General features: G+C 38.6%; 1 pseudogene; it reads right to left on the bottom strand.

The window, feature by feature from the left end:
• Window positions 1-8,543: 8,543 nt before the first annotated feature.
• Window positions 8,544-8,644, bottom strand: LOC145984574 (U6 spliceosomal RNA; annotated as a pseudogene).
• Window positions 8,645-9,108: the final 464 nt, after the last annotated feature.

A 9,108-nucleotide genomic window follows, 5' to 3' on the forward strand; every position in this document is an offset into this window, starting at 1 on the left:
GGCGTGACAAAGAAGGCAAAGAGAGGCGGCATGAAATCAAAGATCAACGATTTGCCACAGTGTTGTTCATAACACAAGACGCATTTTCTTTTGTTGGTAATTGTGATACGATACAACATAAGTAAAAAGATACCGGTAGCTGATGCTTGCAATGTACCATAATAAAAACACAACAAAGGTTCTTTCGTGAAGGTTTTCGGTTGCTGTGTAGAGCAGGAAGATAAAATGTTTCATGTTTGCCAGAATGTAAAATTCACACAGGAAGTTAACGTCAACCTACAAGAAACGTCAGATTCAAACTTCTAGATTCGTTAAATTATCACTTTACTACGGAAATAACATATATTAGCATACTGATATGTACGTGCTTAATTTTGCGTGACGCTTTTTTCCCGAGCTTGACTAGCTTGACTAGCCTGTCCGTGTGTTTGTGCGAACGTGGCAACGTAGAAACCCCCCAGCCACATGGCAGCCAACGATGAGACAGAATTTGGTCACGTTCTGCCGTTCTGCGTTCTGATTGCACGCCGCTTCTTATCGCGTCTTTTTTGCTCTCAACAAGATGGCGGCTTTCAGTAAAAGCTGTTTTTGCACGTGACTTGACTATTGATGCACTGTGCAAAGTTATGTAGTTTTACGGGAAAATGGCTATTTTGTTATTATGAGTAGAATAAATTATTTATTACTGTTATTAAGAGAGAATTTCTGAATGGAATTTTACTTAGAGTGCCACACACGTAAATTTGCCGTTGCGTAGAAACGAATTTTCGTTTCGTCTCCCTCTCTCTTAGCATCATGTGTTCTACCCTGCTCGAAAACCTTCGCTATTGTTGCCACATTGTCATTCCATTCCTGGACACACTCGCGCAAACATCATTGAAAACAATTGAATAGCGCTCCAGCTCGCGGTTCCCACCGTTCGGTAGGGACGCTAATGTGGCAATATAGCACGGCGTAGTGCTTGCTTCTTTTATGCAGTGCATGTTCATTGGCTAGCTAGTAACTAGTGTTGCCAACTGTAATAATGAAGCACTATTTCTGTCACGGAAGGGGAAAAGGCAGGTAAAGTGGCGGTGAGTTTTGTTGGATTGGAAGCACCATATTTTTATTTTATACTAAGTATTTGACCGGTTTGACGTTGTGTGCGTGTATTGCGTGTGTGTATGTAAAAGTGTGCGTTTGCTAATGAATGTTAAATTCCATAATGCCTCCAGTTCTGTCGAAGTTGAAATCAAAAACCTTGCATAGCCAAGCTCGGGAAATTCTAAGCAACGTGCACGAGTTCATGAAGGAGGAAGCCAGTCATGGTGTTAGCATCCCAATAAAGCATTTTGGCAAGAGAGCAGCGAACAGCAGCAACAAATTGTTCATATTTCATAATTTTGGAATTATTCAAAGTAAATAAATTATGTGGCTCCAACATCATTTCAACTCTGGCTCCGGCACGTGTTCTTGTAGAAATTGCATAGAGGAGGCTGTCATTTTTGCTGCTTAATGCGATACATATTGTTTTCTGTGTTAAAATTGCCATGCTTTGATGGGTGACCAACTTCATAGCAGGGCCGGCGGAAGGGGAGGGCGAACCGAGCGGCAAAATTTGAAGAGAATAAAAAAATAAGCCTATTGAAAACTGTGATCGAGCGAGATATTCTTTTGCGCTGAATAGTATTGAAATAGCATAAGAAGTCTCATTATTTATTTTATATTTTGATGTTTTAGTTAGGAATATATTGATTTTCAATTTTCCGTTGCTGCGTAATGACCGGGGGGGGGGGGGGCGAAATAGAGCGGCATCTGCCGCCACCTCCCAGGGAGGCAAAATGACTAGCGCCGGCCCTGGTTCATAACGAAAGAAAAAGCCGCGCAGCTTATCGTCTAGTGGCAGTATATGTACTTGTTATTGTTGTCGAAGCCGGCATCCTTTGTAAATGTACAACAAAGGCAACCGACTGTCGCAGATCTCAGAGAGGAAATAATAATACTGTTTGAGGAGGAGTGTTATGTTGCAATTGTAGCGGTTTAACACGTTGGCATGTTATTATCTGCCGTTGCAGTTCCATACCAGTGTATACGGGTTTTGGGAGTGAAAAGTTAGAACGCCACCAGTGCATTAATGCAATGAAAAATAATATGTACGTATATATTTTTTTTATTTTGTTTGAAATCACTCAAATAAGGAATCGTATGAAGAAGTCTTCTTTGTAGCATTTTTGGTAATTTTACTTATGTGTTAGTTCATATTTTGCGAATTTTTAGTTCATATGTATGTAGCTACATACAAAGCCACTTGTTAGTACATATTAATCCTAGTCCTGGTATAATGCATGACGTTTAAAACTCAACGTTAGATAGACCTGAATTCTCTAATTTTATTGTTGTACGTAACAGCTGTGCATCGGAGCACTGCAGCGATTTTTCTATCTGCTCCATTAGCAACACTGCTTCTTTAGTTGTCTCGCGCATCGCACGGCAGAATTAACTCTGCTGGACTCTATCATCTTTAATCAAGGCACTTGAAAATTTCTTGGAAGAGTTTTTGTGTTCGGTGCGCCATCTTTGGATGTTTTTGACAACCATCGTAATACAGCAACTCCCAACCAGGTAGAGATCTCTGTTAATGCTCTGACGTCATATACGAAATTGCACAACAAGATTTCGGCTTCCAGTAACAGCTGTTTGAACACGTGCTATCAGTTAAGTACTGTTCCTAGTTTCGTAGTTTCATAGTTTCGCGTTAATTTACAGGAAAATTGCTTTCTTGATATTATGAGTAGAATAACTTATTTATTGCCGATATTAAGAGATAATTTCTGAATGGGATTGGACTTTTTGTTCATCAAGGCACTTGAAAATGTATTGGAGTGTTATCGTGTCCGGTGCGCCATCTTTTGATATTTTTTAAAAAACTATTGTAATGCAGCAAATCCTAAGCAGGATGAAGGCATATAAGCATATAATTGCTGTTTCATGTGTTTTTAAGGTAAAATATGGTCCTTTGTTCTCCTGTCGGCGTTTTTGGTTTAATTATATCTATGAAATCCCAAAGTTTCACATTTCAGACTGTAGCCTAACTTGTGTGGCGGACATTTTCAACAACGTCTGTGATATGTATCGTATGTCATTTCCACAGCCAATAAAGAATACTACTTGTGTACGTGTGTGTCATCATACACCTCTTGCACATGTTGTCTGTGTCCCCTCTTCTCTGGGGAATCCCCTTCTGAAGCCTGCTCTTCGGACACTTCCTGGCGAAATGATCTTCATGTGCTGTGACCTCCGTCATTTCCCTTTGTACCTGCGTTCCATGTCGGACATAGTATTCCCGGGAATCTCTCACTTCTTGTGGGGAATCCCTGCCGTATTCATTTTCGACAGGCGATTTGTGCATCATTCGCTAGCCCAGGTGTGTTTCTTTGGGGATATCGTGCCGCATCTTCATTATGAGTACTATTTGTAGGCATACGAGGTGTGAAGTCCATTTTCACACGATTTCGGCATCCTCTAGCTCTGACACGGTGCGTCATTCAACAAAATTCCATTTACATTTTCGTCTTCATTTCACTTGGCGATTCACCTCCTCCGCGTTGCAAACGGAATTTTGCACCACCCTGTATAATATATTTATATATAAGTTTAACTAATTATATATATTTATAATTTTATATGTATCTATATTCGGGCTGAGCCGATGTCGATGTATGGGTATTGGAAAGTATCGGTTGTATTTTGTTCACCGGTACCGGTTCGGCGACCGACACTTTTCGGAGTTTTGGTCTTTCGCAGGATCCACAAAATGCCACGTGACACTTTCAAGGTGGTACAATTATCATGCAAGATTTGAAGTTTCCATTTATTCGGCAACAATGTTGTGCAGAATTGTGTTTTTTGTGTTACCTAAGAAGTACTTTAATGTTCCGATTCAACTGTTAATTATTTTGAAGGAAAACTCTGATAAATCGACGCTTTTAATTGGGCTAGAATACTCACCCAATAATATTAATCAGAATTTTTTAATTGTTCCAATTTTCAAGCATTGGTATCGGTATCGGTTGGAACACGACTGAACAGCAGTACACAAATTATCGCAACTATGACAATACACAATTAGTCCCAGCATCCATGCCACAATAATAACTAGCACTCCATTTATATAAAAAGTTATATTTTAAACTGAATTTGGACTGGTGATTGGTAGTAAGGTTAGTAAATTAGGTTAAAATTCTCCACAAAAGAAAATATTTATCTTTGTTTAACGTGGACATTTTGCCTGTTGCTCTACGACACGGGACAGTAAGACCTTGCATACTGTTCGCAACGCTGTTGCTCTCTAATCGCGTAAAAAATAATTAGATCCCAGCGTTTCCTGCCGGTCCATCGTGCCTGCGCCTGGTGGGTGACCTTGGTTTGTTGCACAGTCTCTGCAACGACGAGTCGGCTTAGGTACGAGGATAGGAAGAACCAATCTATGTACCTTGAGGCCGTAAGACTAGACAAGAGCTATAGTGTTCTATGTCATTGTGATGCAGTTTGCAAGGCACTATTTATTTTACGACTACGCCACTGATTATATCTATTATTATTATTAGTTATATTCATTAATATGAAGGAACCATTTGTTCCCTCCTCCAAAAAGCTCAGAGCAGATTTACTGCACCTAACAGAGAAAAGAAAAAGGCATTAATTTACCCATAGCGTAAGATTTCTTTGGTCTCTTTATTATAAGAAAGTCTAAATATTTTTATAGCGAGAACCTTATAATAAATGGATTTTCTTCCTGTTTTGAAAACCTAATAAGGTAGCAATCTTTAAAAATGTTTATGCTTTCTAATTCAAATATAAATCTTTGAAAATATTTTCAATGTAACGCCCACAGATATAGAACTTGGTTCTAATTAAATAATGCTCTTCAGCGCCATCTCTTATCTCAATATATGATGAATTCACACCAACATCCTCTGTAAAAAACTCATGTACTTACAGTTGAATCCAAACTTCTATACTCATATGTAATGTGTTTCTGGAATGTCCGTCATTCTAATATATTATGCATAGGCGTGCGCACGGGTGGGCAGTTGCCCCCCTAATTTTTTCACTTAGAAACTTAGTGTAGAGAAATATTATCGTCGTTATGAAACAATATTAAACTCTTAGAAAAAAATACGTATTCTCCTATGAAATTGGACAATCCGTGAACGTCAGATAGGGTGGGGCAAGGGGGGCCACGCCCCCTGTAAAATGAAATGTAGCAAAAAATTCCGAATCTCGCACATCAAATTTCATTTCAGTTCCAGTAATATATTAACTATTGCAAGGGTATTGCAGGAACATGGTAACTTCAAACTGAAGCAATTTTTTGAAGGGACACTAATATTATGGGGAAAATATGTATATATTACACTAATTGGATTTTCTGTGGGTCCGGAGACGCACTACATAAGTCCCTTTCATACCTATCAATACATTAAAACGGTGTCTCATTAAGGGTTTTGACCACCTTAATCAGAGGGTCCGCACACTCCCATGATATTATGCTGTAATTTTTATTTTTGTGAATTTTTAACTTTTTCTTCTCTCTAAGGTTAATAGCTCCTATAAGGATGAATCGAATTGATGAAATCGCAGGTAGATTTTTTTTTCGATACCAACATAATAGGTTTATAATAGCCTCACCCAAAATCCCAGCAATAGGCCCTCGGAGGCACTGGAAGGTACCGGCGGCTAGATCGTGGTGCTAATCATACGTATCACCTGCTGAGATCCTCCCCCCCTCTCTCTCTCTGATGATGATGATGAGAACAATGTATACACTCGAAACGTTGGACGCTAACGTCGATTTAATCCGGCCCGAGAACATTTGTACGAATCACGTCGCCAGGAAAGCTACAATTAATCAATTCCTAATTTCGATTGTTTCTCTTTCCTTCTTTGACATGACTGAACTAGTTTCGAAAGCCGTAACATGATTCTACCACGCTTCCGTTCAGGTTCTCGAATGATATTTACTTGCAGCAAAGAACTCAAGCAAGTCCAGAGTAACGCGTTTACAACAGCTCTCTGCCAATAGATCCCGAGATATTTATTACAAAGAAAACCGCAACAGCAAACCAGGAAGATTTTTTTAAAGCAGAGAGAGCGCTACAGATGCAATGTTGATGTTCCGTAGTTTATCTGTCATACATTGTTTGGTGCTTTCCTTACAATGAAATGATGCTACCACCATGTCTACGCACGCTTCCGAAAGTACCCACATGGAAACTGAAGATGCAGGTTCGGAAGTACGCAAAGCGAGTTCTTCCAAGCAGATTTGATATTCCAGATGTTCCTTGTCTGTAGGACAATAAACGTCTGTAAATGTAATACTTAGAACATGATTCAGTGAACAATATTTTCGTCGCTTCCTCATTGAACGTGATTGAGATACGTCCAGCATCTCTCTATCAAGGGTCAAGGTATCTTGAAATCAAAGTTTGTACTCAGAAGAATGTTTATACAACTGTGGAAAATTTTATAGGACTTTTAAAAGACAGAAGTCAGTATTTTCCCATCATGTTAAATAAAATTACTACCCATACCTGTTTTCAGTGTGATTAACTTCATACACACACACACACACACACACACACACACACAAGACAGTTTCTTATTTTGTTCAAATTGATGTTGCTTGTTTCATTTATTACAGAATATGTACATGCAGATCTACCTAATTTTAGAGATGAGTATGTAAAATGTTTAACAGTATCATTGAATAGGCCATGTATCCTACAATCTCTTTATTCTATTTTTTATCTTTAAGTCCACCTTTATGTACAGCATGTCTAATCAGGAATGGACTTACAGTTTAAATTTGGGCCAGAACTACGTGCGATATGCCTCCATGGGGTATTGAACTAGGGACCCCTTGATTACAAGGAGACGATGCTATCTCTACGCCATTGCGAAGTCCCCGAGCACACGATTTCTTATGAAACTCATGGGCACGGTTATACATGCAAAATGATTTTCCTCATTAAACGTCTACACCCGGTGGAGGCACATAGTGGTTCGGATCCCACTTTAAACTGTAGATCCAGTCCCTTAAGACTTTCTGTACATAAAGGGGACTTAAACAAAAATTCAATCAATCAATTTTTGAACTTCTCTAGTGTATTCCAAATAATTTGTTCTTTAATTGACTTCATTTGTTGATTTAATTAATTCCAAGTCATTCTCCTTTAGTTGGACACATTTGGTATGATACAGTTACAACAATACTTAAGTACACCGTATTTTGAAAAGGGTTTCCTGCCTTGACACAGGATTTAAACATGCAGAAAATGTACTTATTTTCAAGCAGTTCCTACGTTGGCTCTTATATCGATATATAAAGTAATTGCACACGGTAAATTGCCATTCACTTGTAATTCGTTTGTTTACATTTGGTTCACTTACAAATTTTAGCATAAAATCATTATATATGTTCGTTAGTTTCCCTTTTATAGTTATAGCTTTAGTTTATCACTTACTGCGTTATCTAGTCATAATATTTCAGGCTAAAAATGTGTAAACTCATTAAATTCTCACATTATTTGCGGAGCAGAAACAACTTGGTCTTACAATTTTTTCCTCTGTCTATGGCGTCTATGGCATACAGAAGAAATCTACCATTGTAGAACCTTAGGGGGAAATGTAGATTCGAGCTGGACTCAAATCTGGTCTCCTGAATGCTCTGTAGGAAGTTTGAATGACACGCAAGAGACACGTGTTCGATTCCGGTCAAGTATGTACCTAGAGGGTCAAAGCTACCGGAGCGTGGTGCTGATTACTATGACCGACGTCGACGTCTACACTCCGTATATATCTTCATGGTGCTCTGCAATGAACTGTGCAGGCGACACTGTCCTTGCTCATTATCATTATTTCCCTCCCACACAAAATTACTACTCGATATTCACAGTTTGTAATGAAAACAGTTCATGAAGCAAATCTCTGGAGCAATGTTCCGCTTAGTGACACTCAAAGTAGCCTCAGTTGGGGATCACTTCAGTTTCACGAAATGCAAGTTTCCGTTGAAAGTTAATGGCATTGCTACAATCCAGAAATGTCCGTGACTGTACATACAGCTAATATTGGTCAAAGTGTCCTTCGTCATGTTCGTTCATTCCGTATAAGGTCGAAAAATTGAAAAAAAATTGCCGATAAACAAAATAGGACGTCTGTTCTAATGTCAGTGCAATTTCATTCCCTAACAAAGCATAGAACAAACAAGAAATCGATGGACAATTTGCTGTAACACTATGCATGTAAACCTGAACCGCAGATTTGCTGACAGTCTTTTTTTTCTTCCACTGGTATCATACTAAAAGAAACAGCACGTTGTGGAGACGGTTATTCTTTTTATAATTTTGGTTATTTGAGGTCGATTTCCTATCCCTTGGGTTAATTGCACGGAAAATTAAGTGCAACAAATCTATTGTTTCCATCGACGTGGCATTCGATACGTTTGTCTGTAGGGATTCGCTGTTCCCATCTTTTGTTTTGCTTGTGACGTGGCAGTGTTTGCAGAATTTGTGGTGAGCGTTTTATATGTCATCCTTGCGCAGGAGTCATGCTGCTCTTCTCTATATCGTTCCAATTTTAATATATGTACCGCCGAAGCGAGTATCTAGGGGTGAACCTCAGTTATATAAGACGTTCAAAATATCACATATATGGAAATGGTAGAATTTATGTTTAGCTTGTCAAAAGATTTCTTGGGGCTCTTTCTTATAACAGGCCATTAGTATTCCTACATTGACAATCCTATAGTACAATGATTTTTCTTCTGTTTGGAAAAACTAATGATGTCGTAATGTCTAAAAGTTTCTTTGCTTTGTAATTCGAATTTAAATCTTTGAAAATATTTTAAATTTATAAGCTAAGTATGGAGAACCTACATTGTAATTAAACAATGAAATACTGCGCCATCTCTTATCTTAATATGTAATCATTTCACATCAGTGCTCTCAGTATTGAAAGTCATGCATACTTGAATTCAAAATTCTACACTCATATGTTATGTGTGAAGGGGCGGCAGGGGCGGCGCCAGAAATTTTCGACCGGGTGGCAGAAGCTTATTGTTGATAGATT

The sequence above is a fragment of the Lepisma saccharinum genome, chromosome 2, assembly GCF_977018435.1.
Source record: "Lepisma saccharinum chromosome 2, izLepSacc3.1, whole genome shotgun sequence".
Lineage (NCBI taxonomy): Eukaryota > Metazoa > Arthropoda > Insecta > Zygentoma > Lepismatidae > Lepisma > Lepisma saccharinum.